Source organism: Sus scrofa, chromosome X (assembly GCF_054392235.1).
Source record: "Sus scrofa isolate SSC_HxYL_T2T_F1_AM1 chromosome X, Sscrofa_HxYL_maternal_Yorkshire_Landrace_v2.0, whole genome shotgun sequence".
NCBI lineage: Eukaryota > Metazoa > Chordata > Mammalia > Artiodactyla > Suidae > Sus > Sus scrofa.
Window position 1 is genome coordinate 27214157 of NC_139401.1, and position 18216 is coordinate 27232372.

Below are 18216 nucleotides of genomic sequence, written 5' to 3' on the forward strand. Positions count from 1 at the left end.
GCCTAAGAAGGCTCACTTTTGCTGATGGTTCTCTAATAAGAACGTTTTCTGAAGTGCAACGTTTCAATCTTAAATAGAACGGAAGGCAGAGCAGCAGGGTAAAACGGCTTCATGCGTGGGGCTCAGCTTCTGGTGCGCGCGCGGGGGGGGGGGGAGAGAATCTCGAAACATCGCGAGACTCTAGATGGGCGAAGTCTTTTGATCCTCACCAGCTCCCATACTTGCAACCGCCTCTTAGCCCGTTGGCTTCGGCCTACTGGGTTGGCGGCTTGTCGCTGGGCTTACTTTCTTCTGGGTGGGCTTATCTACCCCGCGGCCGGCCTGCTCCCTTCTTTAGGCTTCTAGGACTTTTTACTCAATCCAGACCGACTAAGGGAGGCATCATTAAAAATGGCTGACGATGAAAGCAGCACAGATGGACCACCAGACTTAGAGAACAGAGGCCTGTCCGATCACCCTGAGGAGAGTTCTGGAGTGGAGGCAGGGAGGGAGGCCTGCCCCGATACTGAAATTATCTTGAGCGTGACCAGAGGTGGTGGCGATTCTGGCAGTGGTGGTATTCCCGAACATGCCAGCACAGAAAATCAGGGCACCAGCTCAGAAAGGTCAAGTGAAGACATCGACATTGAATGCGTGGAAGATGCTGACAATTTCTTTATCAATGATGAAAACCAGTTCCATTACCGAGAGGAAGAAGAGCTTAGAGAGGAAGAAGAGTTCGGAGAGGAAGAGCAGGAAGAATTGGCAGAAGAGCAACCTCAGGTACAGTGTGGTGAGGCAAACCATGGTGAGTGTTTATCAGCTGAGGATCAGGCCCTGGAGGAATGGGTGTCTTCAGAGACATCTGCCCTACCCCTTCCTCGCTGGCGGGTCCTTAATGCTCTGCGAGAACGGCAGCTGGGTTCAAGTGCCCGCTTTGTATATGAGGCCTGCGGGGCAAGAGTCTTTGTGCAGCGTTTCCAGTTGCAGTATGGGCTTGAGGGCCACAATGGTTGTGTCAATACTCTGCACTTTAACCAGCGTGGCACCTGGCTGGCCACAAGCAGTGATGATCTTAAAGTAATATTGTGGGACTGGGTGCGTCAGCAGCCAGTACTGGTCTTTGAGAGTGGCCACAGAAATAATGTTTTTCAGGCCAAGTTCCTTCCCAACTGTGGTGATCCCACCATGGCCATGTGTGCCCGTGATGGGCAGGTACGCGTAGCAGAGTTGTCTGCTATACCACACTGCAAGAACACCAAGCGGGTGGCCCAGCACAGGGGAGCCGCCCACAAGTTAGCTCTGGAGCCTGACTCCCCTTTTAAGTTCCTAACTTCAGGGGAAGATGCAGTTGTCTTTGCCATTGACCTTAGACAAGGCCGGCCGGCTTCAAGAGTGGTGGTAACAAAAGATAAGGAGAAGAAAGTGGGACTGTATACAGTCTGTGTGAATCCTGCCGATACTTACCAATTTGCAGTGGGTGGACGAGATCAGTTTGTCAGAATTTATGACCAGAGGAAAATTGATGAGAATGAGAATAATGGAGTACTCAAGAAATTTTGTCCTCATCACCTGGTCAGCTGTGATTCTACAGCTAACATCACTGGCCTTGTGTACAGTCACGATGGCACAGAGCTCCTGGCTAGTTACAATGATGAAGATATTTACCTCTTCGACTCTTCTCACTGTGATGGTGCCCAGTATGTTAAAAGATACAAGGGACACAGGAATAATGCCACAGTCAAAGGTGTCAATTTCTATGGCCCCAGAAGTGAGTTTGTCGTGAGCGGTAGTGATTGTGGGCACATCTTTCTCTGGGAGAAATCATCCTGCCAGATTGTTCAGTTCATGGAGGGAGATAAAGGAGGGACTGTAAACTGTCTTGAGCCCCATCCTTACCTACCTGTGATGGCGACCAGTGGTCTAGACCATGATGCTAAGATCTGGGCACCCACAGCTAAAACGACCACTGGCCTTACTGGCTTAAAGAATGTGATTAAGAAGAACAAGCAGGAACGAGATGAAGATAGCCTGCACCACATTGACCTGTTTGACAGTCACATGCTTAGGTTCCTCATGCATCATCTGACACAGAGAGGCCATCACCAGCACTGGCGAAGTCCTGAAGTTGGGGTTATGGATGCAGACTTGGATGAGTCTTCCAGTACCTCAGATACATCAGAGGAGGAAGACAACCAAGACGAAATGCAGTGCCTGCCATCCTGAAGGCCTCATACTTGCTCCAAATGGGCATCACCTCAGAAGGCTGGACTTTAATAAGTTTACCAGATTTGCTTTTTGTCTTTTATCTATTTTCCATAATAAAAAAATACCTCTTCTACCTCCTTCTTTTAGTTCCCTGCCTTCCTTCTTCATGTTCTTCCTTCCTCACTTGGTTTCTTTACTCCTCTCTATCCCTTACATCTATATGAATGAATAAGTAATTCAGCTATGCCTCTTTTCCTTTGTTCTCTCACAGTTCTAAATGTTCCTAATTCTGGTGAAATTAATAGCCTTCTTGAATCTATTTTCTCATTTCTAACACTGAGAAAACTATCATCTTTGTCCATCTTCAGCAGTTTATTATAACAATTAACTTCTTCAATTGAGTTGAAATTTTAAGAAATATGTTTATTCTTTAAAAGTAAAGTAAAATAAAATAAAGCAAACCATGGTCTTGTTCCTTGAATATGGACACTTGCCCATACATACACACTCACACACACAGACTCTCATTCTCTCTCACAGAAAAGGAGAAGGGAAGAGGTGGGTAGATAAATTCCTAACAAGATAATTCATCCTTCTAGAATAAATAACCTATGCTCTCCGCATTTTCTGAGTCCATGTTAATACTGATTAATTTGAGCACATGGAGGTAGGGTGGCAAGAATTAAACTGAATCATATGACACTGTATACTCTTCACTCTCAATTCTCTTGAATATTCATGGCTTGAGAACTCCCATAGGACTACCTTCCAAGAAGTCCTCTTGGGACAACCATCCCCTATAAGATACTGGCCAGGAATATAAGAATTCCTAGTATTTGAAGCTATATAGTTAAACTAACTTTAATAATAACTTACTGTTACAATAAAGAGTTGGTTATACTTACAGATAACCATTTGATACCACTGAAGAAATATCCCATTAGATGCCCATACATTGCTTAAAATTTTCTTGTTTATAAAAAGGTTGCTATTAAAAATATATTGTTTTAAGCCTTATTTAAGTTTTGGGTAGTGGATGTCCAGTTACTGTTCAGTAGTAATATTTGATTTTGTTTCACCCCTGCTATTTGTGTAAGTGAATGCAAAGGCTTGCCTTCCCCCCAGTACCCCTGTGAGGTATAACACACTCCAGATATTTGCTGGGTGTTGCCAGACATGTTTCTACAATATTTTCTTAGCCTCTTTGCTTCTCTTTTCTATGCTGAAAACTCCATCTTGTCCTGCTTTACTTTACCCCATATTCCTCCTTGAAAAACAGTTGCAATGCTGGTAAATCACTTAAGCTTAAGAACAAAGACCTAAAGGCGTAAGTTATTCATAGGGTCAGCTGAATGAGGACATAATGCGTTGGTCTAGGCACGCTGGACCTGGGACCTGTGCAGACTGGCATGCCGTTTGCACAGCATGATATGTCCTGTTAAAATAAGAGAAAGAGGAACCTCATGGCTCCAAGTGGTTTATGAGCGGTTGTTAGCAGAATATGCATTAGCAGGGAGAACTAAGGTGCAAACTTAGGCATGTCCCGGTTGCCTGCCACAGATAGGCATTCAGTTTGAGAAAGTACAGTGATGATTCTCTAGATGCTATGCATAGATAGTTAATGCCAAGCTTCCTCAAATGCTAATGATTGTTAAATGCCTAAAGGTCAGAGTAAAAGCTTAACCATCTACCAGCTATGTGACTTTTAAAATAATAAAAGAACTTTTAAAATAATAATAATAATAATAAAAACTATATCTTATATCCTACAGCCCCCTCCTCACTTGACATAATCCTAAAGAGCACAATAAAAAGTGTGGTTTCTTGAGGTGGCGCTATTGGTCCCTGAGACCTTGAGTCCCCTGGTTCCCAACTTTAATTAAGATAAATGTCTCTGTGTCTTGTTTTATGTTAACTTTTTCCTTAAGTTTCACAGCACCTGTTCTTCAGCCCTAACCTGCTGAGCTGGTCTCAGCAGCTGGGAAAGAAGGATGTAATAAAACATTATACAGCCTGACAAGGGCTTTCTTTTGATAATACTCCTTAAAATGGATATTATCTCTGGCCCTCTGAGAGCAGGATGGGAAATTTACATAGTAAGATTAGGCTTTGGAATAGAAAATAACTTGAACCAAGTTCTTACTCACTGAGATCCAAAGTTAGGGGCAACTGCCTGGGGATCAAGGTCTACTGTCAGCAAAGGACCTTAAAGGGCCCCAAAGAAACCAGTGACTTTGAACCCCAGCACTGTGCTTTAAAAAAGACATAAAGAGAATAGAGTTATGAACTAGAATCCCAAGTTTGGGGCAGCGCTGCACAATCAGGTGGGATGTATACTAGCAACAACATCAACAAAACATTGGAAAAAAACACTTGGGATTTCTGGTGGCACTGAGTGGCAGTGACAACAATAAAAGAGCAGATTAATTATCCAGTTCTTCGTTCACCTGCTCTTTGGAAGCAGGTTTACCTCTGTGGGGGATTTGTACTGTGAACTAAAACATTATTCAGATTCCCCTGCATGGTTCTGAGATTGCTTGTGCTACAAGAGATATCTGGAGAGGGGTTTGGAAGCCAAAGTTAAAGTAGTAGCCATATTTGTTTTGTGCTAAGGAAGTAGGTTATGGGGCATAGTATGGCTTACCTTAGTGTGACACAGCAGCCAGGCCCATAACTGCACCAGGATCCCCTCATATCTTCCTTCAGCTTCATCAGCTCCATAAAAAAGAGTGCCCACTTCTGGGGGCACTCATGTCATCAAAGTTGCAGGTTTTGGGGCAGTGAGAGATCAACACAAATTCCAGGCTGTCGTGGGTTCTAACTATTCCTCATAAAGTCCCATCTTTTCCCACTTTCACATCCATCTCTCCTTCCTGAATGCTGTGCAGACTGGGCTCTAGCATCTGAAGCAAAGACAAAAGCCTTATGAAGACTGCTTAACCAGCTCCCACAATTACATACTGGATAATTAATCTGCTCTTATATTGTTGTCACTGCCACTCAGTGCCACCAGAAATCCCAAGTGTTTTTCCAGGTCTTTATTATAAGTCATGTACTATATGCATATCACCTCAAATGTTTCTGTTTTTCTGTTTGAACCCTAACTGATGCAACTACCCTCAATTCTACTTTGGACTGAGTTAAGTCCCCAGCTTACTTGGATGATTTGCCATTTGGAGGAGTAAAAGTCTAAAGAGAGAGACTGGACTTGATTAAGATAGATAGTCAAATAATTAATTTGAAAAATAAAGTTATGATTATAGGAGAAAATCCTATAAATTAGGATCTGGTAAAGTAGCCCTCTAAAAATGGAAGTAATTATTACAATTTAATTTATGCAAATATTGGTCTTATAGAAATAAGAGTAATACAATATCACTATTAGTCTTCCATGAGATGGCGGGCAAAGCTAAAAATTCTATCAAATAAGCAGGAAAAACTTCACCTTTAAATTTAATTTTTCAACACCAATTATTTTCACTCCAATATGGAATTTCTATAGGACAATTCTGTGTAGGCCCTCATGGCCTTTATGCAATATTATAATTGTCTCCTAATTATGCACAGAATTTAACTGCATTAAATTATGACAGATGCCAAACTACACTTTTAAAGATCTTCTGGCAGCCATTCCTTAAAAGGACAGGTGTGGAAAAGAATAGAGATGAAAAAAAAATACAATGGAGTCTAATTGCTAAATGGCAGGCCAAAAACATTCTGGTGAGTTCTGTTAGTCCAACAGCAACTTTCAGCAGTTCTTGTTCTACCCTGTTGTGAGCCAAAAGCATTATCAATAAATTTACAATAGACTGGATCTTAGCTATCCTGTGATCAGCCTCTATGAACTGCACTATCTTAATTTGCCCCAACTTCAGTCTTTTCAACAGTGAAATGAGACTTAGATTGTTAGATTTAGTTCTCAAAGCCTTATGGAGCACATAGTATACATTTCCTTTTTTTTTTTTTTTTTTTTTTTTTTTTGACTTTTTAGGTCTGAAGCTGTGGGACATAATGCAGGATCTGAGACACATCTGTGACCTACACCACAGCTCATGGTAAGGCCAGATTCTTAACCCACTGAGCAAGGCCAGGGATTGAACCCATGTCCTCATGGATATATAGTTCTTTACTGGACAATGAGTGTTCAGAGATGGATGTATGACAGATGAGGTTCACAAGGAACTTTGTACACTAGTCTTAAGCTGTGTCCTAGGGAGAACTAAGGGTTTTGGATGTTTTCCTTTGGAGGGGGTTGGGAAGTTTCCTATCCTGCTGCTTTATTCAAAGTGCAATGTTAATTTTTCTTGTCTAGCTTCAGTAGCCTCTTTATCTCTTACTCCATATATAAACAACCATCTATGGAAATAAGTTATATATACATACTAGCAAGTAAACTGAAGTATAATTTCTCAGTTGTTCTACATAAAAACCATATTAAAATGAAAGAGTGGAAACTTCTGAGAAGTTAACTTTCTAAAGTCATTGAGTTAAAAAGGTGCAGAGCAGAGGTTCAAACAATTTACAACTAAACTACTCCAAAAAAGAGTGGTACATAGATAGCATCACTGTTTTGGTGCATGGTAATTTGGTTTAGTTGACAATAAAAATTGAGAACCCACTTCTCAAGATTCTTTCATGACATTTAAGAGCCAACTTGGACCTCCGTTATCTATATGGAAGTCATGTTAGAAACTCAAGCCCCTGAAATTGAATTGCAGGCCTCCAGGAGAACAAACAAAATGATAACAACAATAAACCAAAGGAAAACAAAAAAAAATAAAATACAAAATATAAAAATAGTACATTCTGCGTTAGGAACAATACTTCTACTCTCAGCTACGGGTTGATTTGGATGACATTCACTGAAGTTTGTTGCTTACAAATTTATATCTAGGGTTCTAAGCCTGAATGATTGGTTCTTTTGATTACTTAGCTAAAAAGATATAATGACCCAGATATTCTAGGGCCTATCTTCCTTAGCTGACCAGTAATGACTGACTTTGTGAGGGACTGAGATCAAGGATACATAACCATTAAGATCTTGGATCATATGGAGTAGCTTTTCTTTTCCTTTTTTCTTTCTTTTTGGCCACACCCACAGCATGCAGAAGCTCCCTGGCCAGGGATCAAACCTGTGCCACAGCAGTGACCTAAGCCACAGCAGCCAGATCTTTAGCCAGCTAGGCCACCAAGGAACTCTGAGTAGCTTCTCTTTTCTACAGTGAATTGCTCTCTAAGAGAGAAAGTTTGGGCCTTAGACGTTATCCTCTGAGATTAGTAAGTGGCAATTGATAGTCATACTCATGAATATTATTTAAAAGCTTGCAATTATAAATTCTTAGTAAGTGCGTCTGCAAAATTTTTAAAATGTTTTTAGAAATATAGAAATAAATTTACCTTAACATCATCAGCTAGAACCAAATATATGGAGGGAAGATTTTGTTCAATGTGCTTTTTCATAGTAGTTCCCAAAAAATTTCCTGTAGAATTTTACGGTGATAGAACTGCTCTGTATGGTACTGGAGTGGTGGATATATGATTTAATGCATTTGTCAAAACTCACAGCATTATACATCAAAAAGAATAAACTTTAATATATGAAAACTAAAAGGAATTCAACCACAATGATCTCAGGATGGAATACACACTATGAGAAATGAAACTGTTATTAATGTATGACATAACCTCACTGAAACAAATGAGAGGATAAGAAGTTGGCTAAAAAATTTTGTCCAAAGGTGTTCTGAAGGGCAACTGTAAGGCTAAAGACAAACTGTTTTCTATTTGGCAAATTTGTTTCTCACAAGGATTCAGGTTAAATAATAATTCTCAATCTGTTCTACATATGTGTCTCGGATTGAACACGTATGGATGGTGAAAACCAGGTTTCTTACTGTCAGAGGGAGAAATCATAGATAGGCAAGGAGGTAAGGTTAGAAAAACCCTGCAGTACTGACTTACAGTTGGAGATATCAGTATGAATTTACCACCAGGATAGCATAATTTATATAAAGAGAGATAAATGCAGAAATAATTATAGAAATATGTGTACACATGGATCACTATACTCACATATTTTGTGGCTCTCTCCACTGAGAGTTCCTGGCAGCAGAGATACCCCAGAAGTAGTGAGCACCACCAGCACCCAGATTTCTAATACAATTCTCCAATAAAAGGAACCAGAGAGCCTTGGAGAAATGTCTGATAAAAACTGTCCTCTAGTTGGCCCCTGCTGGGACAGAATATATTCAAGATAAACCTGAAGCATCTTGTAGTTCCAGACAGCAAGGAAGAGGGATGAAGGTATATCAAAGTGAAACATAAATTAACTGAGAGTTCCCAATGGCCAAAGCTGGAACAACTTGACCAGAAAACACTCCAAAATAATGTGATATGACATTACAGCCTAATGTATTAAAGATTCATGAGTCTATCCTGATATAGACAAATGAATAAATAAACAAAGTGGGTATAAGATATATATCTCGCTACAGAATAATTTTAAATAGTGTAAGTAGATACTCTTTTCATCAAGACATGGAGTTTGATTCTCCTCCTGCTTTGAGTATAGGTGGATTTAGTGTCTTGTGTTCAAAAAAAGAATATAAAAAGAGGAAAAAGAATAACTTTAAAGAAATCCTATACCCCTTAACAGGTATTGGTGGTTAGTATCACCAGAGATAAAGTTACACTGACATCATATGCCTCATATACCTCTGGTATGCTATGAGAAAAACCCTATAACCTATCTAGAGCCATGAGGAAAATCTCAGACAACCCCAAACTGAGGAACACTCTACAAAGGCCTAGCCAGTACTCTTCAAAAATTTCAGGGTCATAAGAAACAAGGAAAGACTGAGAAACTATCACAGATCAGAGCTTAAGAAGACATGGTGACTGAATGCAATTTGATATCCTGAATAAGATCCTGGACCAGAAAAAGGACATTAGTGGACAAAGTAGTAAGATCTGAATCATGCCGATAGGTTAGTTAATAGTAATCAATGCTGGTCTCTTAGTTTTAACAAATACATCAAGATAATGTAATATGTTAACATTAGGGGAGACTGAGTGAAGGTGTATGTGGAAACTCTGTTATACACATTTGGAACATTTCTATAAATCTAAAATTATTTCACAAAAAATTAAAAATCTTTTAAATGTCAAAAAAATCCATGTTAAATCTCTAACTTTAGTAGCCATAGTAATTCTGGTAATGTTTATCATATCAGTAGAAATAATTCAGTTCCCTTGGTTTTTCAAGTCTCTGCTTATTTTGTGATTCATGCTGAGTAACTTTCATTATTTGTGACCTTTTGAAAATGTTCTTTCTTTCATCATTTCTTGGACTGTTTTGTTCAATGCTGTGCTTCTGGTAAGCTGCTTCTAATAAAAGTGCAATAAAAAGTATAAATTAAAATAAAGATGAAATTTTAAAGGACAACATTTAGTAAATTCTTAAAAGAAAAACTTCTTAAAGGGAGACATTTTACCAAACTAAATTGTAAACTACTTAGTATTAGGGAACTGTACAAAGTATTCATGCAGAGCTGCTTTCTTTAAACTACTGATCATTTAACAGTAAACTTATCTCTGCAGTAAGTAAAATTTTATGGACATCTTTAGAACAAGTGTAGAGTGTAAGTAGATTTGCACTGGTTGAAGGGTATATAGGAGGAGAACAAGAACAATGGTGAGTATATGGAGTTCCCGTCGCGGCTCAGTGGTTGACGAATCTGACTAGGAACCATGAGGTTGCAGGTTCAATCCCTGCCCTTGCTCAATGGTTGAGGGATCCGGCGTTGCCATGAGCTGTGGTGTAGGTCGTAGACGCGGCTTGGATCCCCACGTTGCTGTGGCTCTGGCGTAGGCCAGTGGCTACAGCACCGATTGGACCCCTAGCCTGGGAACCTCCATATGCTGCAGGAGCGGCCCAAGAAATAGCAAAAAGACAAAAAACAAAAAACAAAAACAAAAACAAACAAACAAACAAAAACAAAAACAAAAACAAAAACAAAAACAAAAAAAACAAAAAAGGAACAATGGTGAGTATAGACAAGTATTTCCAGAAATTCTGCTATAGAGTTTTTAAAAAATGAAGTGATGGCTGAAACGAGACAAAGAATTGAGGGAGGGATCATTTCTATACTTTATTTTTAAGATGAAGGATATTAGAAAAATTATATTGACACACCATCAACATCTAGGTGTGAGAAAGAAATGAATGACACATAGAACTGTGGAAAACTCTTTAGATTCAAGTCCTTGAGGAGATGTGATCTAGAAACCAGTGGAGGAATGCCCTTTCCTAGGATCAGTCCAGATGGTATGAATTCAGTCAAGAAAACAAGTTTGGTGGTGTGAAGATGGGTTGGGAGCTTATGTTATTCCTTTGATTTTCTGTCCTGAAAAATATGAGACAAGGCCATCAGTTTAGACTTCTAGAGGAGGGAATTTTGCAGTTTTGAAAAGAGAGAAAATGAACTTAATTTTCTCAGAAAGTAGGGGAAAAACACTTGCTAGGGAAGTATAAGTTAAGGAATTTGGAGGTTTTAAAATAAAATTGTAACACAAGAAATTTGCCTTGGTCAACACATTAGTGGTATTTCATTTGAAATTCAAATTTAGTTTGGAAGTGGATAAAAAACAGGCAGCAAAACCTCATTCCACTGGAGACAAAAGAGGTACCTGTGTGATTTAGATAAGAGATTATGGCACCCATGATCTCTGTGCAGTGCCAATCCAAATTCATTTAAGATTCAATCTGAAATTTGCGCTTCCTATCAAAATGCTTATAAAACTTTCTGTTGATTATATTTACACATTGTACATAGAAAGCTCTTATAACATCAGTGCTACGCAAATCTAGGCCCGTCCTATAATTAGCAAGGAAGAAGCCTCCTGAAGAGTACCATAATGAAGATCCATGCTCTTATACTTTTTGAGAATGTGAGAAACCTCTGTAATGAGTATTAGATGAGAAAATACCTGACATGATAAAATAACCATTCCAACATAGTCTAGATAGTATATAAAGAAAAAAAATTGCCAAAACAGTTGCCACAGTTTCTAAGTGAGTACAGATGTGTTTTAAAGTACAGAATGAGGTCTAATGGAATGATCAGTAGAGGCTGAAATTGTCTCTATGAAATCAGCTTTTTTAAAAAAACATTTTTTAGATTACACATACAAGTGATATCATAAAATATTTGTCTTCCTCTGTCAAGCTTATTACTTCACTTAGTACAATGTCCTGCAGGTTCATCTAAGTTGCCACAAATGACAGGATTTCCATCTTTCTCATGGCTGAATAAAATTCCACTGTCTATGTTGGTGATTTCCAGGGACTGGGAAGGGGAAATGGGAAGATGCAGGTCAAATAATACAAACTTTCAGTTATAGGAATAAGTCCTGAGGATCTATACAGCATGGTGACCAGAGTTAATAATAGAATATACTAATATGGTATTAACTATAGTTAATATTACAGTATGCTTGAAAGTTGCTAAAAGTACATTTTAAGCATTCTCACCACACACATGTAAAAAGAGTTAACTATATTTGACATATGTGTTATCTTGATCTTAAGAATCATTCCACACCGTATATGTACCTCAAATCATAACTTTGTATACTCTATGTGTACCAAATATTCTAGCAGGGGCTTTTGGAACTTCTGGAGAATCACCTTCACGAATGCACAGGTGAGACATTTCCAATGCCTATTCATCTCCTTCCCCAAAAGGGTGCATACACTCCTGGTCAACCGTAGGACTGGTTTTGCAACCCAGTGTATTCACAGAATAAAGAGCACAAGCTGAGATCAGGGTGAATCACACAGTCAACTTCTAGGAGGTCCTCAAGGAGTTCTCTTATTTCAAGAACACCTCTTTCTCACTCTCAACCCCAGCACACAATTTTGAGAGTCAAAAGTGATTTTATTTATTTTTGGCCTATGTATAACCTGACCTTGAGGTAAAGGTTCTGCTTTGCAGGAGCACTTAAGTAGGTTAGGTTCAAGGACCCTCATCAGGGAGTTCCTTGGCGGCTCAGTGGGCTACTGTGGCATGGGTTTGATGCCTGGCCCTGGAACTTCTGCATACCACAGGGGCAGCCAAAAAATTAAAAAAAAGACTCATCAGTCACCAGCTAAATGGGAACAAAGTTTTGGATGCGATGAAAGAAAGAATTAATGTTTTGAGTCTCCTTGGCAAACTCACTTTATCCTCTTTCTATGGGGGGTGGGTGGGGAGGAATACACACACACACACACACCCACATATATACATTTTACATATATATAATTATATTTTCAATTATTCCTCAAAAGCTCAAATGAATTAATTAATAAACAAATAGATATATCTCGGTGCTTCCACTGTAGATCAGTGGGTTAAGAACCCAACATACTAGCTATGAGGATGCAGGTTCGATCCCTGGCCTTGCTCAGTGAGTTAAGGATCCAGCGTTGCCACAAGCTGTGGAGTAAGTCCAGACACATCCCGCATCCAGTGTTACTGCGGCTGTGGCGTAGGCCAGCAGCTGCAGCTCCAACTCAACCCCTTGCCTGGAACTTCCATAGGCAGCAGGTGTGACCGTAAATAAATTAATTAATTAATTAATATTTCTTGTCTGTCTCTCCTCAAAAATGCTGAAACTGTTCAACGAAATCAGAAGCCACTTTAGGGTAATCACTATATTGGAGCAAAAACAATTATCTATGTTCTTAAATTTTAGTGCAGGTATCCCATGTGTGTTTTTTTGTGAACAGTCACTTTGTTAAACTCACATATTAATTCCAAACGTTTATTAATGAGATGCTCTCAGTTTGTCTATGTGCTATCATGTCACTGAAAGTTACTCTTTATTTTGCACTTGTTACAATACTTCTTATTTCTCCTTCATCACTTTTGGTATTTCCTGGGATCTCTTGGTCGATGCTGAATAGTGGCGATGTTGGTGCATATCCTTGTTTGTTTTAGACAAAATTCCCATTATTTAATGCTCATAATCTGTAATTATGGGTACTTTTTCAACTGTGGTATATATCTGTGGCTTGACTCTTTTTGGTTTATATTTGCCAGTTTTTTTTTTTTTTTTCTTTTCAAGGCCGCTCCTACAGCAAATGGAAGTTCCCAGGCTAGGAGTCAAATTGGAGCTACAAATGCCAGCCTACACCACAGCCACAGCAACGTGGATCTGAGCCACGGTTGCAACCTACACCACAGCTCAGGGCAACACCGGATCCCTGACCCACTGATCAAGGCTAGGGATCGAACCCGCATCCTCCTGTATACTAGTCAGATGCATTTCTGCTGCACCATGATGGGAACTCCTATATTTGCCAAGTTTTTATATATTTTATCAATCTTTTCACAGTGCTAAGTATTGGTTTTAGTGTAGCTAAGATCACTGGTGTTTGTTTTGAATGGTTTATCTTCTACTTTATTAATTTCTGCATTTATATTTATACACACTTTATTTCAATTTATTCCGGTTTTCTTCATTTTTCTATTTTTTTTCCCTTAGGGAACAAACTTTGTTCTCTATATTTAAAAATTTTTAAACAAAATCCATTTAATTCTATAAAATTTCTTCTGAGTATTATTTAGACCATATCCCATAGGTTTTAACATATAGTGTCTTCATTTTTTTCTCAATAGTATGTGATGTTAGTTATTATTCCCTCATTAAAACAAAAAACTTTAACTAGTTATTTTATTATGATGTTTAAAAAGTAAGCCATTTCCAGGATAAAATATCCAAATAGTGGAGAATGATATAGAATATAAGATAAAATTACTTCCTCACTTCTTCATACTTTCTTGTAGGAATAAAGTAGTATTGTTAGCAACTTCTTGAACCTTTTTGCAAAACATACTTTATGTACATAAGAGCACATGTATCTTTTTTCTTTTATAAAAAATGGGTCTGAATTAGTTATCCATAGTTGTGAAACACATTAGCCCAAAATTTCGTGACTTAAAGCTGCAAACTTTTTTTTTTTTTTTACTTTACATTTTCTGTGGGTTAGGGATCCACACGTGTCTTAACTGGGTCCTCTAACTCACAGCATCTCATGAGGCTTCAATGAAGGTGTCAGCCAGGGCTTATCTCAAGGCTCAGCTGAGGAAGGAGCTGCTTCTGAGGTAATTCACGTGGCTGTGGCAGGCCTCCAGTCCTTGCTAGCTATAGGTCAAAGACAGCAGTTCCTTGTGAAGTAGAGGTAGGTAGGCCTCTACATATAGTAGCTCACATAGTAGGTAAATTCCTTCAGAGCAAACAGGTGAGTAAAAGGGATGCAATAAAGATACTACGGTTTTGGGTTTTTTGTTTGTTTGTTTGTTTGTTTGTTTAGGGCCACATCCATGGCATATGGAGGTTCCCAGGCTAGGGGTCGAATCGGAGCTGTTGCTGCCGGCCTACACCAGAGCCACAGCAACACCAGATCTGAGCCGCATCTGCGACCGCACAGCTCATGGCAATGCCGGATCTCCAACCCACTGAGCGAGGCCAGGGATCGAACCTGCAACCTCATGGTTCCTAGTTGGATTCATCCCCGCTGCGCCACAATGGGAACTCCGGTTTAAAGTCAAAGTTAGTTGGGAATTTTTTCGTCCAGTAATATTCACCTAGGTAGGTTTTTTCCCTGATGTATACTTGTTTTACAGCCTTCTGCTAATTCCAGGTGTACAGTATAGTGATTCAGTTATTTTTTTCAGGTTATATTCCATTATGGGTTATTGCAAGACACTGAACATAATCCCCTGTGCTATACAGTAAATTCTTGTTGCTTATCTATTTTATATATAGTAATTTGTTTCTGTTAATCCCATACTCTTAATTTGCACCCCCCTTTCCCTTTGGTAACCATAAGTTTGTTTTCTATGTCTGTGAATCTGTTTTTGTTTCATATATTCACTTGTATTTCATATATTCACTTTATTATTTTTTTAGATTCCACATATAGGTGATATCATATGATATTTGTCTTCCTCTGTCTGGCTTACTTCACTAAGTATAATATTTGCTAGGTCCACCATGTTGCAGTTTTACTGTAACCTGACATCTGAAGCAACATCCCATCACCTCTACCACATTCTATTCACTAGTGAATCACTAAACCCACTTTTAAAGGATGAATACAAGGAAATCACTGAAGGCAGTCTTAGAGGCTACTTACCACAGGATCATAGTATACCTTTATCCCCTGAATAATATCTTTTATACACTTTGATACTGTTACCTATCTAATGCTTTTCAGTTACTGCCAATATCAAGGCCAAAAAAGCAGTAAACAAGCATGTAAGCAAATAAATAAACAAATGAATATACAAATAAGTGAAAGCTCAGTTTAGTAAATATCTTTAGGTATGATTTTTTTAGGATATGTGCAAAGTATATGATTATTGGTATACCCTTCAATGTACCAACATTCATTTGGCCAAACAGTATAATGGACTAGCAAGATCTTTCTGAGGATGGAACACAGAAAGATATAAGAGAATTCCTCCTGGGAAAGCAGAAGAAAAACATACAAGAGAATTCCTCCTGGATATTTAGTGGTCAGAAGTGAGGGACAAACTTAGAAATAAAATATGGTTAGAAGTATAGAATAGAAGAGAGTAGACTAGAGGGACTACCAACTTTTTTACTCAAATATCTTCTTATGTCTGAACACAGAGCTAAACTTCATTTCCCAGCCTCCCTTTCAGTTATATGTGACCATGTGATGGCAGAGATGTAAGAGGAAGCAATGTGTTCCATTCTCAGACCTAGTCTATACAATTTCCCAAGTGTGTTTTTCCATACTCTTTTACACTATTCATTGATTAGGATGGAGATGAAAAGGGCTCATACTTGGATGAGCCCTTTCCAACTAAGGAGTCATGAGTTTCTTTATTTCAGTCAGATGTTATTTTATAGCTGCTGTCCTATTTCTCTTTATAAGATTCCTGTTGGATAGATTTTTAGAACATCTGGCTGTATCTTCTAACTTTTCTTAGCTTTTCTACTATCCTTTCCAGCACTTTATTATTCGGGGAAAAATCTATGACTTAATCTTTGTTTTGTCTGTAAGATACCTGGTTACCATGGCTTGCTTCTGTAACAGTGATATGTTAAGGAACATAGATAAATAATTTTATGGCAAAGGCATTGGTATTTCTTTTAAAACAAAATATCTAAAATCACAATGAGGCAAATTCTCCTGTTCTCTACGTCTCTAGTTCAAGTTGGGGGATGAGAACGTAGACAAGTGAGAACATCAATTTAACAGGCAGCTTCTAATGCATTATGTCAAAGAGTCACTTTATTGGTTCTTCCAGGACTTTTTCCTGACCCTAAAAACCCCTTTCAGTTGTAGAGCAACCTTGGATTAGTTTCTACCCAGGCAGCATTCTTCCTTGTACAGGCATACCTCCTAGATACTGTGGGTTCAGACCACTGAAATAAAGTGAATATTGCAATAAAGCGGGTTACATGAATTTTTTGGTTTCCTGGTGCATTGAAAAGTTATGTTGATACTATTACAGTAGTCTATTTGGTGTGAAATAGTATTATGTTTAAAAATAACAATGTACATGCCTTAACTAAAAATACCGTATTGTTAAAAAATGCTAACAATTATCTGAGCGTTCCATGAGTTATAATCTTTTTGCTAGTGAAGGTTTTGCCTTGATGTTGATGGCTGCTGACTTCTCAGCGTGGTGAGTGCTGAAGAATGGGCTGGTGTGGCAATTTCTTCAAATGAGACAACTGTGAAGTCTGCCACTTTGATTGACTCTTCCTTTCATAAACAACTTCTCTGTAGCATGCAATGCTGTTTGATAGCATTTTGCCCACAGTAGAACATATTTCAAAATTGGAATCCATCCTCTCAAACATTGATGCTGCTTTATCAATTACGTTTATTTAATTGTTTTTAGCTACACCCACAGCATGCAGAAGTCCCCAGGCCTGGGATTTAACCCGAGCCACAGCAGTGACCTGAGTCGCAATAGGGACAGAGCCTGAGCCTTTAACTGCTAGGCCACTAGGGAACTCCCCGGCCACTGTAGAGTAATTAATTGGCCTAGTTTCATTATTGTTGTGTCTTAGGGTATAGGAAGGCTTGAGAAGAGGGAGTGAAGTGGGAGACTGGTTGGTAGAGCAGTCAGAACACACACACTATTTACTGATTAAGTCTGCAATCTTATATGGGTAAAATTTGTGGCACCCCAAAACAATTACAATAGTAACATCAAAATCACTGATTACAGACCATCATAACAAGTATAATAGTAATAATGAAAAAGTTTTAAATATTCTGAAAAATAACAAAACATGACTTACAGACACAAAGTGAGCAAATGTTACTGGAAAAAGTGGCACTGACAGTTTCAAACTTTCAATGTGTAAGTTGCAATATCCCTGAGGGTAAGAAAATGAAGTATGCCTATACACACGATCCAGTTTGCCTTATGTCTTTCAGTCTTTCTTTACTGACTCTGTTCTATCATGGGCACTCCATTTCCAGCAGAATTGTAGGTTTTGGTGGAGGGAGGATAATTTTTGCACATTATTTTCTTACACATAGCATTTTATCAGTAACCTCTAGAATGACATTTTAAAAGTTTTCTAGTTTGCTATATCATCATTTCAAATCTTTTCCTCTATTAAATAGAGTATTTACCATGATAAGGTGAAGACTTCTTATTTTTCATAGAGTAACCATTTACAATTTTATCTCTTGAGAATTTTTAGAAATTTCATGGTTAGCAACATTACAACTTTAATTGTGAAATTCTACATTTTTCTTGCCACTGCACTCTTCCAAGTACTCTTCAGGAAACCTTGAAATCATACAACTCTTTCATCAAAACAGCCCAAGATATACAAATGATTCATTTGATTTCAATATTTTTTAACTTATGAAAAACATATTCATGACTTTTTTCCTATTATATTTTTTAATGAAGAAAATATTTATAATCCTAAGGTATGTGATGCTCATGACTCAAAAAAGATAGGTATAACCCTTCCTTACTA

At 38.4% G+C, this 18216-nt stretch overlaps 1 pseudogene across 1 annotated transcript; it reads left to right on the forward strand.

The window, feature by feature from the left end:
• The first annotated feature begins 206 nt into the window (after window positions 1-206).
• On the forward strand, window positions 207-2648 carry LOC100515809 (DDB1- and CUL4-associated factor 8 pseudogene; annotated as a pseudogene). Its single transcript, XR_014835859.1, has one exon. The product of XR_014835859.1 is annotated as a DDB1- and CUL4-associated factor 8 pseudogene (transcript).
• Window positions 2649-18216: the final 15568 nt, after the last annotated feature.